The sequence below is a fragment of the Phacochoerus africanus genome, chromosome 4, assembly GCF_016906955.1.
Source record: "Phacochoerus africanus isolate WHEZ1 chromosome 4, ROS_Pafr_v1, whole genome shotgun sequence".
Classification (NCBI taxonomy): domain Eukaryota; kingdom Metazoa; phylum Chordata; class Mammalia; order Artiodactyla; family Suidae; genus Phacochoerus; species Phacochoerus africanus.
Window position 1 is genome coordinate 74176622 of NC_062547.1, and position 18009 is coordinate 74194630.

Sequence of the window (18009 nt, forward strand, 5' to 3'; positions counted from 1 at the left end):
CGGGCCTGGTGTGAGTCACCCAGCCTGTCGTGCACCACTTGCTCTTTGAGCTGCTGGCTCAGATTTTTGTTGTGTTCTGGCCTCCCCACCTTGAAGTGAAACCTGGAGAGATCAGATTCTCTGGTGGGGTGGGGTGGGGTGATGTCATGGAAACAGCCAGTTTCTGATTATGGAGGCTAGAGTCGGCTGCAATTCACTGGACGGTTGCCATGGCATAGGCCATTTGTTCAGTCGACCAACATTTATGGAGCTCCTACTGTGTGCCAGGATTGTCCCAGACCCAGAGGTGCAGTAGGGGCAAAGACAGTTGTGATCTGTGCCCTGCTCTCTTTTCAGTCGGAGGCTCAGGCCAAGGGGAGGGAGCATCAAACTCATGGTTGATGAATATGTCATCAAACAAGGAAGCAAGATCATTTCAGAAAGTGAAGAGACTTGGGAAGAAGTAAACAGGGCAAGTGAAGGGAGTGCCTCTGGCCCAGGTGGCCAGAGAGGGCCTCTCTGAGGAGGAGGTGGCATTAGAGTCAAGATGGGGAGGAAGAGAAGGGGGTGGTCATGATTGGAAGAGCTTGGGAAGGAAGGTGATCTTATGGGCAGAGGAAATAGGCAGTGCAAAGGTACTGGGGCAGGACTGGACCTAGTGTGTCAGAGGAGAAGTAAGGAGGCCCCTGTGGCTGGAGCAGAAAGAGGGAGGGGAAGCAAGGGAAAAGGTGACGCCAGGGAGGGGAGGGTGCAGTAGGTCTTGGGCTTTTGCCTCCAGGGAGGTGGGAGCCCTGGAGGGTTGTGGGCAGAAGAGGGGCGGGGCTTGACTCAGGTGCTCACCAGCGCCCTCTGGCTGGGGCAAGGAAGGCTGACTAGGGAGTGAGGGCAGAAGCTGGGGGCCAGGGGAGGTCTGCTGAACTGGTCCAGGCCAGTGATGATGGGGGCTGGACCTGGCAGAGGCAGAGGAGAGAGGAGGAGTGGGCACATTCAGAATGTGAGTCCCTCTTTCATCCCCCAATCATAGTCACAAGTCATAGCCCTTTTCTGGGCCACATCTTTCCCACCTGTACAATGGCCCTAGTGTCCTTGGGTCTGTCCCTGTGTCACCCCAGCATATTTAAAGCCCTGAGCTGAGGGCTTTATGTGCTGGATAAGCTCATTTCATCTACAACCCCAGGAGCCAGAAGCAATGTCCCCAGTTTATAGATGAGGAAACTGAGGCCCAGAGAGGTGACATCATTTATCCAAGGTCACACAGCTCATAAGTAGCCTTCTGGGACAGGAGAAGGAGCCAGGGGGCTCTCTCCATGGATTCTAGCCCATATGGAGACTGTGCATATTGTCTTGATTTTTAAAATTCTTTGCAATATTCCAGTTCATTTTTTTTTCAGGGCCACACCCATGGCATATGGAGGTTCCCAGGCCAGGGGTCTAATTGGAGCTGTAGCTTCCAGCCTCCACCACAGTCATAGCAACACAGGATCCGAGCCTCATCTGCGACCTACGCCACAGCTCATGGCAATGCCGGATCCTTAACCCACTGAGCGAGGTCAGGGATTGAACCTGCATCGTTGTGAATGCTAGTCAGATTCATTAACCACTGAGCCACGACAGGAGCTCCTATTCCAGTTCATTTTGTTACTTGTTAATTCATGGCTTCTTGTCCACACTCTACCCACCCAGAGAGAGTTGGGGACCAATCTGTCTTGGTCACTGCAGTATTTTCGGGAGCCAGCACAAGATGTGCCACAGAATAATTGCTCAGTAAACCCTTTTGACAGTTAGTGGGTGCCTACTGTGTACAGGCCGTGATGGGCACTGGGGACACAGACCTGGTCCCTGCCCCCATGGAGCTCACTGGGCACTGAATGGAGAGGATGTAGATTCCTCCATCCTTTCGGCTAACCAACATTTATTGAGCTCCTACTGTGCGCAGGTCCTTGGGCACAGTGAAGACTGAGTTGTCACCCCCTCAGGTGACCCAAGACACCCCTGTTCTGTCCTCTTAGGGCTCATGGTCCAGTGCCAGAGACAGAGATAGTTAAGGGGCAATCAGGCCAGTGATGAAATGTAGGAGGCCTCAGAGGCCTGAAGGGGACCCTTGACCAGCCTGGGAGGATGAAGAGAATCTTTCTGAAGGAGGAAGTAAGCTGACACCAGAGGCAGAAGTTGGAATGAGCCATTGTCAGGGAAGTGTCCCTGGAGCTGGGCACAGCATGGGCAAAGGCCTGGAGGGGAGACCACTTAGGGAAGGGCAACTTCCCGGGGGCCACAAGAACCCAGAGGCAGGGGCTCCCCCACAATTTTGGCTGCCCCAGCGCCCCCTGGTGGCCACCACTTTCCCTGATACCCTCTCACATCAATGTCCTGTGGGCCTGGAGTGTTTCCTGGGGAAGAAGTCACATGTGTCCTCCAGGCAACTTTAAAGAAGTCAACAGCTTTAAAGAAAAATGGAGGGGAGTCCCCACTGTGGCCCAACAGGATCTGGGGCATCTCTGCAGTGCCATGACACTGGTTCGATAGTAGCTTGCACAGGGGGTTAAAAAATCCAGCTTGCAGGAGCTGTGGTGTTGGTCGCAACTGTGGCTCGGGCAGGGAACTCCATGTGTCTTAGACCAGCAAAAAAAGAAAAGAAAAAAAAAACCCTGAAACTTGAATAATAACAGAGGTTTTATTTACAGGGGTCAGTAGCTATACCTCTGTAAGCATCATTCCTGCTTAGAATGATGTCTGAGATGATTCGATCTTTTAGAAATTTTCTCTGCTTAGCGGGCAGTGCTGTGCCCAGAGTCGCACAGCGCATGCTCGGCTGCAGCTTGGCCTGGGTAGAACTAGGGGGGCGTTGTGTTTGAATCTCCAAAATCTGATTCTCCAGTGCAGTCTGGTTGTTCCACTGCTGGGGGAGACACAGAAGAGGTGACAGACCCCCACATATCACCTGCCTGGCCTCCCCAACAATCATTGTAGCACTGCACACAAACGCACTATCAACAGAGACATATTTAGAGTTATTTTCCGGGAGTTCTGGTTGTGGTGCAGATAGTATCCATGAAGATGCGGGTTCGATCCCTGCCTCATTCAGTGGGTTGGGAATCCGGCCTTGCCACGAGCTGTGGTGTAGATCACAGAAGCGGCTTGGATCCAGCATTGCTGTGGCTGTGGCTAGGCCAGCAGCTACAGCTCCGATTAGACCCCTCGCCTGGGAACTTCCATGTGCCGGGGTGTGGCTCTAAAAAGCAAAATAAATACATAAAATTAAGATAAAGTTACTGAACAGAAAATAGATTGCCATGGTTCAAAATTCAAAAGGCACCATAGAAGGATCCGGATAAAGTTGTCCCTCTCCCTCCCCAATCACCTAGAGACACCAGTGTGACTGATCTGTAGCCTGTCCAGCCGCTCCTCCAACCCCACAGTCTGCCCTACCAGCCACTAGAGGGCACTTGTGAGCACCTGAGTCCGGCCAACCCCTCCTCTGCCCACAGCCCTCCAGGTAAAATCCCAAGTCCTTCCCAGGAACCCACAGGGCCCTACAGAACCTGCCACTGTCCCCTCCCTCACTCGCTGTTTCCTCCTCTGCTCCAGCCACACAGGCATTCCTCTCTGTTCCTCCAACACACCAGGAACAGTCCTGCCCCAGGACCTTTGCATGGCCGCTGCCCACTGCCTGGTGCGTCTTTCCTCCTGATACTGACATAGCTCACTCCTCTCACTCCTTTCAGGATTCTGCTCAAATGTCACTTTCTGGGTGGAATCTTCTCTGAAGAGCCTATTTAAAATCCGTTTTAAATTGCTCTTCTCGGCATTCCTGTTGTGGCTCAGTGTTAACAAATCTGACTAGGAACAATGAGGTTGTGGATTCGATCCCTGGCCTCGCTCAGGGGGTTAAGGATATGGTGTTGCTGTGAGCTGTGGTGTAGGTCGCAGATGCCACTAGGACCTGGCGTATGAGAAATGCCCCTAGTCCTGTCTCCAGCCCAGAGCAGTGGGCTGCCTAGGAATTAGGCAATCAACTACACAGCAGAAGGAAAATATGAGATACCTTACTTTTATTCTTATTTTCCAGTTGCATCATTCCTGGGGGTGGAGGTGTGCTCAGGGTCTCAGGTGGGTGAGATCAATGAACAAATATACGCATGGGTGGAGTTGCTCACCTGGGTGCTGGTGTGAAAGTTTGCAGATGGCTGCTGCTGAGTCAGTGAGTGTCTGTTTCTTTTGCTTCTTCTAAAAGTATCTGCTTCCTGTCAGGGACTGGCACTGTGCTGGGTCTTTGCCAGGAATTGCTCTGACACTGAAGATCAGAGTTACCATGACCCAGACCCTGGCCAGGCGGGGCTTCTCGGGAAACAGAAAGTCCAATGGGGCTAGAAGGAGGAAGTTTCTGCTGGCTGCACAGCCAGCAACCCACCCCCTGCCTCCTCTGCCCCTGCAAATAAAGGGCCTTCTGGAAGGTAGGGTCAGCCCTGAGGGGGCCAGGGTGAGGTTTTTCCTGAAGGGTTTGTTCCCTAATGAAAAAAAAAAAAAAAAATTCTAAGGGCTGTACCTATGGCATATGGAAGTTCCCAGGCCAGGGGTTGAATCAGAGCTACAGCCCCCGACCTGTACCACAGCCACAGCAACTCAGAATCTGAACCACGTCTGTGATCTACACCACAGCTCAGGGCAATGCCAGATCCTTAATCCACTGAGCAAGGCCAGGCATCAAAACCGCATCCTCGGAGTTCCCGTTGTGGTACAGCCAAAAGGAAACCAACTAGGAACCATGAGGTTGCAGGTTCCATCCCTGGCCTCCCTCAGTGGGTTAAGGATCCAGCATGGCGGTGAGCTGTGGTGTAGGCCGCAGACGTGACTCAGATCTGGCATTGCTGTGGCTGTGGTGCAGGCTGGCAGCTGTAGCTGATTCGACCCCCAGCCTGGGAACCTCCATATGCCCGGGCGTGGCCATAAAAAACAAACAAACGAAAAAACCCCACATCCTCATGGATACTAGTTGGGTTCTTAACCTGATGAGCCACAATGGGAACTCCCAGGATGGAATTTACAAAGTCCTCAGGGATACTCATCCTCTCATCCCTCTCCCATTAGCGACTCCTCAGCCCCCTCCTCGTCAATGTCATCCCTAACTTTGAGCCCAGCGGTCCCTTCTCTATCCTCCTCCCTCTCTCAGAGCCTTCTGACCAGGCCAGACCCCCTCCTCCTAAAAACTCCATCCTCATGCGGCCCCCAGGCTCCATACGCCCCCTCCCTCCCTCTCACTTCTCCCAGGCCTTCTCTGGTTTCCCCCCCGCCCACCAGGGCCTTGTCCCCTCTCAGGGACTGAACTCCATCTATGCCCCTATGACGTCCACAGTCCTGTCTCCAGCCCGGGCCTTCCCCGAGCACTGGACTCGGAGTTCAGCTACCCCTTGACGTCTCCATGTGGGGAATCCATGGGGGTCTCACACTCAAGGACACCACGGTGTGTCTGACCCTCCCCGCCTAACCTGCACCTCTTGCGTCTCATTTTTGCTGATGGAAGCTCCATCTTGGCAATCGCTCAACTCGCACCTGAGAGTCACCCTCGACTGATCTATCAGCCAACACTCCTGCTTCTGCTTTCGAAAATCTGCCCTGGAGTTCCCGTCGTGGCACAGTGGTTAACGAATCCGACTAGGAACCATGAGGTTGCGGGTTCAGTCCCTGCCCTTGCTCAGTGGGTTAACGATCCAACGTTGCCGTGAGCTGTGGTGTAGGTTGCAGCCGCGGCTCGGATCCAGCGTTGCTGCGGCTCTGCCGTAGGCCAGTGGCTACAGCTCCGATTAGACCCCCTAGCCTGGGAACCTCCATATGCTGCAGAAACGGTCCAAAGAAATAGCAAAAAAGACAAAAAAAGAAAAAAAGAAAATCTGCCCAGAAGCCACCCACTGCTCTCTCCTCCTGCACCTGTACCAGCGAGGTCACCCACACCCTGATCCCCAGATTCCCGACCTCGCCCCACGGTCTGTCCTCCTCGCAGCCACCAGAGGGCGCGTGTGAGCACATGAGTCAGGTCCCGCCCCTCCTCTGCCCACAGCCCTCCAGGGTCCAGCCTCCTAGGGGGAAAAGCCCAAGTCCTCTCCTTGGCCCACAATGTCTTCCTGCACGACCTGCTCCTGTCGCCTCCTAGCTCTCACCTCCTCTATCTCACTCATTCCGCTGCAGCCGCACTGGCTTCCCTGCTGTTCCTCCAACACACCAGGCATGGTGCTGCCCCAGGGCCTATGCATGGGCTGTGCTAGCTGCATGATGTCCTTCCTCCAGATTCCTCCATAGCTCCCTCTCTCACCTCCTCCACGTCTTTGCTCAGGTGTCACACTCTCAATAGAGGCTTCTTTAAGGCACCCACAGATCTCCCTGCTCTATTTTTCCATAACACTTAGTACTTGTAGGCAAATGTAAGTCACTTATTCATTGCACAGATTATTATCAGCCTTCTTGGGAAGGACATGCATTTTGTCTGACTTCATTGCTGGATCCCTGTGCCTGGCACACAGTAGGCGCTCAATAAATGAATCAGCACACCACACCATGTTGTTCTGTGCTTCATTTTATTGCCTTTTGCAGTTATCTGTGTTTTTTACATATTGAAGGTTTGGGACAACTCTGCGTTGAGCAAGTCCGTTGGTGCCATTTTTCCAACAGCATTTGCTCACTTCGTGTCTCTGTGTCACATTTGGGTAAATTGCCCACAATTTCAAAATTTTTCATTATGACTATATTTGTTATGATGACCTGTGATTAGTGGCCTTTGCTGTCAGTATTGTAATTGTTTGGGGGGGGGGAACCACAAATCGCTCCCATATATAATGGTGCACTTAGTGGAAAAAAAAAAAGCACACTGGGAGTTCCCTTCGTGGCTCAGTGGTTAACGAACCCGAGTAGCATCCATGAGGATGAGAGTTCTATTCCTGGCCTTGCTCAGTGGGTTAAGGATCCAGAGCAGCCATAAGCTATGGTGTGGGTTGCAGATGCAGCTCGGATCCCGCGTGGCTGTGGCTGTGGCTGTGGCTGAGGCATAGGCCAGCAGCTACAGCTCTGATTGGACCCCTAGCCTGGGAATCTCCATATGCTGCAGGTGCAGCCCTAAAAAAGAAAAAAAAAAAATGGTGCACTTAGGGAGCGGTTTCTCAGGGCTACCTGAGATGCTGTCTCCCAGGCTTGGGTTCAGTCCTAATTTTGCCCCAAATAAAACCTAACTCTCAAAAAACAAATAAATAAAAAATAAAGTGGTGCACTTAATGCATAGATGTTGTGTGTGCTTTTTTTTTTTTTTTTTTTCTGACTGCCCCACCTACAGGTCATTCCCCCATCTCTCTCCCTCTCCTTGGGCTTCCCTAGTCCCTGAGACACTGCAGGATTAAGTCAGGCCAATTCATAACCCTACAGTGGCCTCTAGGTGTTCAAGTGAAAGGAAGAGTTGCACATGTTTTACGTTATTTTTATTTATTTTGTTGAAGTATAGCCGATTTACAACGTTGTGCCCGTTTCTGCTGTACAGCAAAGTGACTGTCATACATATACATACATCTATTTTTCTTTTTTCTTTTTTTTTTAGGGCCACCCCTGAGGCACATGGAGGTTCCCAGGCTGGGGGTCGAATCGGAGCTACAGCTGCCAGCCACAGCCACAGCCACAGCCACGCCAGATCTGAGCCATGTCTGCGACCCACACCACAGCTCACAGCAACACCAGGCCCCCAACCCACTGAGCGAGGCCAGGGATGGAACCCACAACCCCGTGGTTCCCAGTTGGATTTGCCTCCGCTGCACCATGAGGGGAATTCCCATCCATTTTTCTAATATTCTTTTCCATCCTGGTCTGTCCCAGGAGATTGGATATATAGCTCCCTGTGCTCTACAGTAGGATCTTATTGCACACATCTTTTACTTTGAATCAAAAGCTTGAAATAGGTGTTCCCATCTTGGCGCAGTGCAAACAAATCTGACTAGGAACTATGAGGTTGTGGGTTCGATCCCTGGCCTCGCTCAGTGGGTTAAAGATACGGTGTTGCCGTGAGCTGTGGTATAGGTCACAGACACAGCTCGGATCTGGTGTCATTGCTGTGGCTGTGATGTAGGCTGGCAGCTACAGCTCTGATTGGACCCCTAGCCTGGGAAAAGCCGTGGTGCAGCCCTGAAAAAAAAAAAAAGAAAAGTGAGAAGCTGGCAGAGGCTGGATCATGAGGCTGAAGGAAGGAAGCTGTCTCCCTAGGAGAAAAGAGCAGGGGAAAGCAGTGAGGGCTGGTGTGGGAGCTGCAGCAGTTTATCCAGAAGATCCAGCTCAGAGCATCCATGAAGGTGGCTCCACTAAATAGAGTTTCAGTAAAGGTGAAAGAGCCTTCTATTGTTGGAAGAGGGTGCCATGCAGGACTTTCACAGCCTGAGAGAAGTCAACGCCTGGCTTCCAAGCCTCAAAGGACAAGCTGACTCTCTTGTTAGGGCTGATGCAGCTGATGACTTTCAGTTGAAGCCAGCGCTCATTTGCATCCCTAAAATCCTCGAGCCCTTCAGAGTTATGCTAAATCTACTCTGCCCGTCCTCTATAAATGCAACAACAGAGCCTGGATGACAGCACATCTGTTGACAACATGGTTTACTGAATATTTCTTACTTTTTTCCTTAGTCTTTTCAGGGCTGCACCTGCAACATATGGAAGTTCTTGGGTCGGGGGTCCAATCAGAGCTACAGCTGCTGGGCTATGCCATAGCCACAGCAATGCTGGATCCCTAACCCACTGAGTGGGGCCAGGGATCAAACCTGCATCCTCATGGATAATAGTCGGGTTCATTACCACTGAGCCACAGGAGGGACTCCAGTTTACTGAATATTTCTTTCTTTCTTTCTTTCTATTTTTTTCTTTTTAGAACTGTACCTGAGGCATACAGAGGTTCCCAGGCTAGGGGTCCAATCAGAGCTGTAGCTGCTAGCCTACGCCAGAGCCACAGCAAATGAGATCCTAGCAGTGTCTGTGACTTACACCACATGGCAATGCTGGATCCTTAACCCACTGAGCGAGGCCAGGGATCAAACCCGCATCCTCATGGATCCTAGTCACATTTATTAACCGCTGAGCCAGGAAGGGAACTCCCAGTTTACTGAATATTTCAAGTCCTCTGTTGTGACCGACGACTCAGAAAATAAGGTTCTTCTCAAGATATTCCTGCTCACTGACAATGCACCTGGTCACCCAAGAGCTCTGGTGGAGATAGACAATGAGATTCATGTCGTTTTCTTGCCTGTTAACACACTAATATGGAAGATGCTTTGTATTTTAGTCCAAGTTAATCACTAAAGTTATGTTGCTTATAAGCTTAAATTGCACATAATGACCCATCTCTGGGAACCCTGCTTCCCATGTAATGAGTGTTAAGCTAAAACACCTTTGTTAACTGGCAGGAACCCTCCTGACCAGGCCCACCTGTGAGTGGCTGCAGGGAGGAAGAAATTAACAAGAACCCGGAACCGGAACTTACCCCCTCCCCTCCTAGGATAAAAGCAGCCTGTGTTCTAACTGGAGAAGGTGGTTCTTTGGGACGCTAATCCACCATCTTCTCCGTCCACTGGCTTTCCAAATAATGTCGCTATTTCTTGTCCCAACACCTCCTCTCTGGATTTATTGGCCTGTCCGGTCGTGAGCAGTATGAACTCGGTAACAAAAGAGCCAAGCTGCCGCCCACAGATCGAGGAGTCAATTACAACTTTCATGTCTTATCTTTAAGAAATACATTGTGTAAGGCAATAGCTGCCATAGGCAGTGGTTCCTCCGATGGAGCTGGGCCAAGTCCATTGAACACCTTTCAGAAAGGAGTCACTGTTCTAGACGCCATTAAGACCATTCGTCGTTCATGAGAAGAGGTCAAAATATCAACCTTCATAGAAATTTGGAAGAAGTCGGCTCCAAAGCGTCCTGGATGAACTCTGAGGGGCTCAAGACTTTGGTGAAGGAAGAACTGCAGATGTGGTGGCAAGTGTAAGAGAACTAGAATTAGAAGAGAAGCCCGAAGAGAGGACTGAGCTGATGCCCTGTCAGGATAAAACTTTAATAGATGAAGGGTTGCTTGTTATGGATGAGCAGAGAGAGTGGTTTCAGGAGATGGAATCGACTCCTGGGGAAGAAGCTTTGGAGAGTACTGAAATGACAACAAAGGATTTAGGATGTTACATAAACTTAGTTGATAAAGCAGGAGAGGGTTTGAGAGGATTGACTCCAATTGTGAAAGAAGTTCTGCTGTGGAGAAAATGTTATTGAACAGCAGCACCAGCTACAGAGAAATTGTGGAAGGAAGGGTCAACTGATGCGGTGAATTTCACCATTGTCTGATTTTAAGAAATTGTCACAACCACCACCCTGATGGACCAACAGCCATCAACAGTCCACCAGCAAAAAGATGACAACTCGCTGAAGGTGCATTATGATGAGCATTTTAAAAATGAAGGTATGTACATTTTAAAATTTTATTTTATGTTTAGTCTTTTAAGGGCTATAACCCAGGCATATGGAGGTTCCCAGGCTAGGGGTCAAATCCGAACTGTAGTTGCCGGCCTTTGCCACAGCCACAGCAACTCAGGATCCAAGCCGCATCTTCAACCTACACCACGGCTTTCTACAACACAGGATCCATAACCCACTGAGCGAGGCCAGGATCAAACCCGCATCCTCATGGACACCAGTTGGGTTCGTTAACCCCTGCGCCAGGACAGGAACTCCAAGGTATGTACATTTCTTTTTTTTTTTTTTTAAGCTTTTATTTATTTATTTATTTATTTATTTATTTATTTATTTATTTATTGTCTTTTTTGCCATTTATTGGGCCGCTCTCACAGCATATGGAGTTCCCAGGCTAGGGGTCCAATCGGAGCTGTAGCCACCAGCCTACGCCAGAGCCACAGCAACACGGGATCCGAGCTGTATCTGCAACCTACACCACAGCTCACGGCAACGCTGAATCGTTAACCCACTGAGCAAGGGCAGGGACCGAACCCGCAACCTCATGTTTCCTAGTCGGATTCGTTAACCACTGCACCACGATGGGAACTCCGGTATGTACATTTCTAAAAGACATAATGCTATTGCACACTTTTATTTTATCATGCTTTAGAGCCACATCTGCAGCATATGGAGGTTCCCAGGCTAGGGGTCTAATTGGAACTACAGCTGCCGGCCTACGCCAGAGCCACAGCAACGCCAGATCCAAGCTGCATCTGCAACCTACACTGTAGCTCATGGCAATGCCAGATCCTTAACCCACTGAGCGGGGCCAGGGATCGAACCCTCAATCTCATGGTTCCTAGTCGGATTCATTTCTGCCTCGCCACGGCGGAAACTCCTACTGCACACTTTTAGAGTACAGTATGGTGCAAACATAATTTATATGCACTGGGAAACCAAAAAATTAATGTGCACACTTTATTATATTCACTTTTTTTTGCCATGGTCTGGACCTGACCACATTACTGCGGAGGTCTGCCTGAATATGAATTACTTCTTAAGTCTGTTTTTACCTTTAAAACAACATCTTTCGGAGTTACGTCATGGCTCAGCGAGTTAAGGACAGCTGGCGTTGTCACTGCTGTGGCTTTGGTCACATGCTGGAGTGTGACCAAAAAAACCCCCAAAACACCTCTTTTAAAATTATTTATTTTTATTGAAATATAGTTGGTTTGCAATATTATGTTAGTTTCTGGTGTACGGCAAAATGATTATACATATGTAATCTTTTTCATATTCTTCTCCATTAATTTATTATAGAATACTGAATATAGTTTCCTGTGCTATACAGCGGGATCTTGTTTATTTTGTTTTTTATTGAAGTATAGTTAATTTTCAGTGTTGGGTTAGTTTCAGGTATACAGCAAAGTAATTCAGTTATGTGTATGTATTCTTTTTCTGATTCTTTTCCATTATGATTTATTAGAAGATATTGAGGATAGGTCCCTGTGCTATATAGTGGGTCCTTGTTGTTTACATATTTTATATACAATAGTTTGTAGCTGCTAATCCCAAACTTCTAATTTATCCCTCCCCCATCCCTTCCCTCTTTGGTAACCATAAGTTTGCTTTCTATGTTTGTGAGTCTGTTTCTGTTTCGTAAATTAAGTTCATTCGTATCATGTTTTATATTCCACATGTAAATGATATCATGATATTTGTCTTTCTCTGTCTAGCTTCCTTCCCTTAGTATGAAAATCTTTAGATCCACTCATGTTGCTGCAAATGACATTGTTTCATTCTTTTTATGGCTGAGTAATATTCCATTGTATATATGCACCAAATCTTCTTATCCATTTATCTGTTGATGGACACTTAGGTTATTTCCATGTCTTGGTCATTGTAAATAGTGCTGCTATGAATACAGGCTGCATGTATCTTTTCAAATTAGAGTTTTTGTCTTTTCTGGATATATATACACAGAAGTGGGATTGCTGGATCATATGGTAACACTATTTTTAGTTTCTTGAGGAACCTTCATTCTGTTCTCCATAGTGGCTGCACCAATTTACATCCCCACCCACAGTGTAGGAGGGTTCTGTTTTCTCCACACCCTCTCCAGCATTTGTTATTTGTAGACTTTTTGATGCTGGCCATTCTGACTGGCGTGAGGTAATGCCTCATTGTGGTTTTGATGTGTATTTCTCTAATAATTAGTGATGTTGTGCATCTCTTCATGGGCTGTTGGTCATCTGGATGTCTTCTTTGGAGAAATGTCTATTTAGGTCTTCTGCCCATTTTTCTCTTTTGTTGTTGTTGTTGTTATTGCGTTATATGAGTTGTTTGTATATTTTGGAAATAAAACCCTTGTTGCTTGCATTGCTTTTGCAAATATTTTCTCCCAGTCTGTAGGCTGTCTTTTTGTTTTCTGTATGGTTTCCTTTGCTGTATAAAACAACCTCTTGGTTCCATGTTCTTTTCTTGCCTGCAGGTGAATGTTTCATTCATTTATTCTGCCACCCATTCATTCATTCACTGAACAGTATATACTGGCACCTACTGTGTGCCAGGGATGGTTTCAGATCAGGGGACACACTGTTGCTTAAAACAGACCCTGTTTCTACCCTCTTGGGGGCTCACAGACATTAGACTAGGTGACAACCAAGGTGGTCCCTGTGTGATGGGGGCCAGTGGGGGAGGAGGGGGAGTGGCTGTGGGAGGCTTCCTGGAAGGGATCACTCCCGAGAGAAGGTACTCCAGGCAGGGGCCACAGCCCAGCAAAGGACCCCGTGGTAGGAGGGAGCTTGGCCCCTCGGAAGGGTGGGGAGGAGCCAGTGTGAGTAAGACCTGTGTCCCAGGGGGACCCGGAAAATGCTGCGATGAGCACTCGAGCACTCGGTGCCACCAGGGGGCGCCATCGGACAACGGGTCCCACCTCTTCACCAGCAGCCTGGGGCTGTGGAGTGGTTTCCTCCTAAGAGAGCCCAGAGCAATGGAACCCCCAGAGAGTGCCAAGTTCCTGGCCATGCCAAAGGCCACTCTCTCCCTGCTTATAACCTTGGTAAATAAAAATATCAGCAGCCATATCAGTAGCTCCCTTAATTGGGTGTTTGGAAATCGTTGAGTCTATAGCTGTTGGGGACCAGAGCTCAGAGAGGATGGACACCTGCCTTAGGTCACACAGCAAGTCCTACCCCTGCCTGGCCTACAGCGTCTCCTCCCAACCTGAAATGCCCCTGGGTGGGGATCTTTTATTTTTAACCTGGTCAGTGAACACCGCCTTTTTATAGCCCTGGGATGTGTCCAGGGTTTCCAATTTCCAAGGGAAGTTTGCTTTTTGTTTTTTTGTTTTTAAAGTTCTCTTCCCAAGAAAAGGAACTGCCTGACCTCTCATTGATAGGAGGGCTGAACCTGTCTCTTGTCTTCCCTGAGGCTCCCTGGGGTCCCTCAAACCCCTTACCAGGTGCTATACCTGTTCCCACCCCTCGCTGGGTCTAAGTCCCCTTCTGTCATGCTTCCTAGCAGCCTCTTGCTGATTCCCACACTCTGCTTACCTGTTTACTGTCCTCAGCATCTTTGCTGACCATCTGCCCTCTCATTTACTTAATTTCTTTTCTTTTCTTTTTTTGGCTGCACTTGTGGTATGTGGAAATTCCCGGGCCAGGGACTGAACCCATGCCATAGCAGTGACAATGTGGGATCCTTCTTAACTTGCTATGCCACCAGAGAACTCCAATTTTTTTTTTCTGTTCCTTGAGTTGTTTAATATTTATTTTTTTAAACATGTTTTAAAAGCAATTCTTGGAGTTTCTGTTGTGGCTCAGTGGAAACGAATCCGACTTAGAACCATGAGGTTGCAGGTTCAACCCCTGGCCTTGCTCAGTGGGTTAAGGATCCAGCATTGCCGTGAGCTGTGGTGTAGGTTGCAGATGCAGCTCAGATCTGGCGTTGCTGTGGCTTTGGTGTAGGCCGGCTGCTGTAGTGCCGATTGAACTCCCCCCACCCCCCAGCCTGGGAAACTCCATATGCATTGGGTATGGCCTTTAAAGGCAAAGGAGGGGGGGGCAGCCCTTTTTCTTCTCCACCCCCTCCCACCTGGAATTAGGTAGTGGTGATGGTTGCTCAATCCTGAGATTATAAAAAACCACTGAATTTTATACTTTAAAATGGTTAACTTTGGGAGTTCTCACTGTGGCACAACAGGTTAAGGATCCAGCATTGCCAGAGCTGTGATGTAGGTCACAGCTGTGACTAGGATTTGATCCCTGGCCTGGAACCATCCATATGCTGCTGGTGCAGCCAAAAAAATATAATAATAGGGAGTTTCCTTATGGCTCAGTGGGTTAAGAATCTAATATCCATGAGGATGTGCATTCAATCCCTGGCCTCACTCAGTAGGTTAAGTGGGTTAAGCTTGCGTTGCCACTTAAGTCACCAGATGCGCCTTGGTTCCCACGTGGCTGTGGCTGTGGTGTAGGCCAGCAGCTGCAGCTCCTATTTGACCCCTAGCCCAGGAACTTCCATCTGCCACAGGTGTGGCCATAAAAAGACAAAATAATAATAGTAAAATGGTAAACTTTATCTCTGGAAAAGATGGTAAAAAATACAAACTCGTCTTTATTTTTAAACCTGGATTATTTTCAGTATTAACATCTGTGAACTCACACATGTTGGGAGCAGGGGGCCTAGTGATGCTTAATACACAACTACTTAAATTTTTTTAAAGTTCACCCATGTATTATATGTATAAACGAGTGTGGCCTATGGCAAGGGCAGATCCATGGAGCGGTGTGCCAGGTTTTCATGGATAAACTCATTTGATCCATGATTGCTGTTAGGCAGCTGCTACCATCAACCCCATTTTACAGATGAGGAAACTGGACTGAATGAGAGGATTAATTACAAGGCAGTGGCCCCAGGGTTGGATCCAGAGCTGCACCCGACCCCCACCAGCATGTTTCAACTTTATTAAACCTTTTAAAGAACCACCTTTGGTTTCATCGCTTTTTTCTCTATCATTTGTCCATTTCTATTTTATTGATCTACATTCTTTTTTTCTTTTTTGTCTTTTTAGGGCCACACCCGAGGCATATGGAGGTCCCCAGGGTAGGGGTCTAATCAGAGCTGTAGCTGCCAGCCTACGCCACAGCAGTGCCAGATCCCAGCTGCACCTGTGACCCACACCACAGCTCGAAGCAACACCAGATCCTTAACCCACTGAGTGAGGTCAGGAATCGAACCTGCAACCTCATGGTTCCTAGATGGATTTGTTTCCACTGCGCCATGACAGGAATCCTGATTTGCAGTGTTTATTCTTTGGATTTAATTTGCACTGATGTCTCCAGCTTCCTAAAGTGAAACTTTAGATGAGGCATTGGCATGCTTTTTCTGTAAAAGGCTAAACAGATATTTCAGGCTTTGGGAGCCAGATGGTCTCTGTTACAACTGCTCAATTTTGCCATTGCAGCTTGAACGCAGCCACAAGGAAGTTGTGAGCTCTGGAGGGTGGCTGTGCCAGTAACACTTTATTTACAAAATGAGGCTGGATTTGGCCTATAGGACACAGTTTGCAGATTCTTTTTTTCCTGTCTTCCAGTGCAAGCATTTAAAGCTATACGTTGGGAGTGGAAACAAATCTGAGTGGTATCCATGAGGACACAGGTTTGATTCCTGGCCTCACTCAGTGGGTCAGGGATTTGGTATGGCCGTAAGCTGTGGTGTAGGTTGCAGACACAGTTCCAATCCTGTGTTGCTGTGGCTGTGGCGTAGGCTGGCAGCTGTTATCTCCAATTTGACCCCTAGCCTGGGAACTTCCATATGCGGCAGGTGTAGCCCTAAAAAGACAGAAAAAAAAAAAAAGTTTAAAGCTATACACTGACCTCTAGGCACTGGTTTAGCTGCACTGCACAAGTTTTCATGTGTTTTATGCTCAAAGCGCTTTCAAATTTTCTTGTGACCAGCTGAAGCTGTTACAGCTGCCCACCAGCCAGCTCACTTACCTGTTACCTGCCAGCCCCGAATGATCTCCGAGTTTAAGGCTCTTTAGAAGTCAACCCTGAGCCACTTCAGCAACTCAGACCTACCTTCCCTGGCACTGAAAGCCTTCAATTCAGTCAACACACACTGATTGAGCTCCTACTACACACCAGGCATTTTCCTGGGTACTGGCTCTGCAGTGGTGAATGAGGCACCTACACAGGGCTCCCATTATGCCCTAGAGTCCCCTGAAGTCAGGAATTCTGCTCCATTTCTCTCCAGCCCATTAAACAGCCCCCTCAGCCATCCACTTACTGGCTCTGGTCAAAAACCTAGGAATCCATCTTAGACTCCCCTCCTTCCTCCCAGACCAATTCATCAAGTCTTGCCAGCCCTACTCCAAAGCAGATCTGGAATCTGTCCACTTCTCTCCATTCCATGGCCTCCCTCCAATCTGTTCCTCTCGCTGTAGCCAGAGTGAACTCAAGGCTTAAATAAATAAGGTCACATCTCTCTTTGGTGTGAAACTCTGCCATGGCTGCCCATCGCCCTAAAGATAAAACCCACACTGCTTTTCAGGGACTGAAGGCCCTGCACCATCTACCTGTGTCTCCCCTCACAGCCTCTGATCCAGCTACACAGGCCGCCTCACTCTTCTTTGAATGAGCAAGAGAGATCATTTATTCATTCAACAAATGCTTAATGAGCTGCTGTGAGTCAGACCCTCTTCTGGGTGTGGGGAAATGAGTTTCAGTAGTTGACATTCTAAGGGAGGGACACACTGAAAAAACAAGCACACAAAGAAAAAGATGACAGGAGTTACGGTGATAAAGATTAAGAAGGAAGTAGACAGGAGGATGTGGTGGAGGCCATCTGGGGCTGTGTTTTTTATGACGATCTGGGCGGGCTTCCAGGAGGAGGTGACATCTGATCAAGGCCATTGCTTCATGGGCTTTTAAGAGAAACATCAGGACTCAGGGCAGGGGGCGAGGGTTGCACTGGGGGATCGCAAATGTCCTGTTCAGTGCCGAGAGCCACTGTCGCTTCTGCACACCTTCGAGAAACAAGACTGCTAGGGTCAGGGGAGGGAACACTTCACCCCAGCTTGTAGGAGGGGTGGTGCTGCCCTGCACTTGGGCTGGGTCTTGCCTAACACATGTTGTGGCAACTGCTGGGCGGAAACACCTTTTGTCCAGTCCTGACTCAATCGCCTGAAGGAATCCAAACCCCCACCCAACCTTTCTCTAGGGACAGTTAGTGCCCCATGGTGCCAGCCAAGTGCCACGGTCCTGGGGGCTGGTCATCTCGCCTTTCGGGGCTGAGTCCCTGAGTGGTGCTATCTTTAACCTTGGGCTGGGACGCTCTGCTCCCTGTAAACACTGCTCGGATGACAGTCCTGGAATCCCACAGGGGCAGCAGTCTCCAAGCGAGGCAAAGCCATCAGGGGCTACTCCCCAAGTTGTCAGAGGGGGACCAGAAATCCCCAGAGGCAAGAGGCATTGGTTTGCTCACTCACCACACAAGTCACTCAGTGGGGACCAACACAGACCTTCCTAGGGCTCCCCAAGGTCTGAGAAAGGCATTAACTAAGCAGGCAAGGGAATGCGC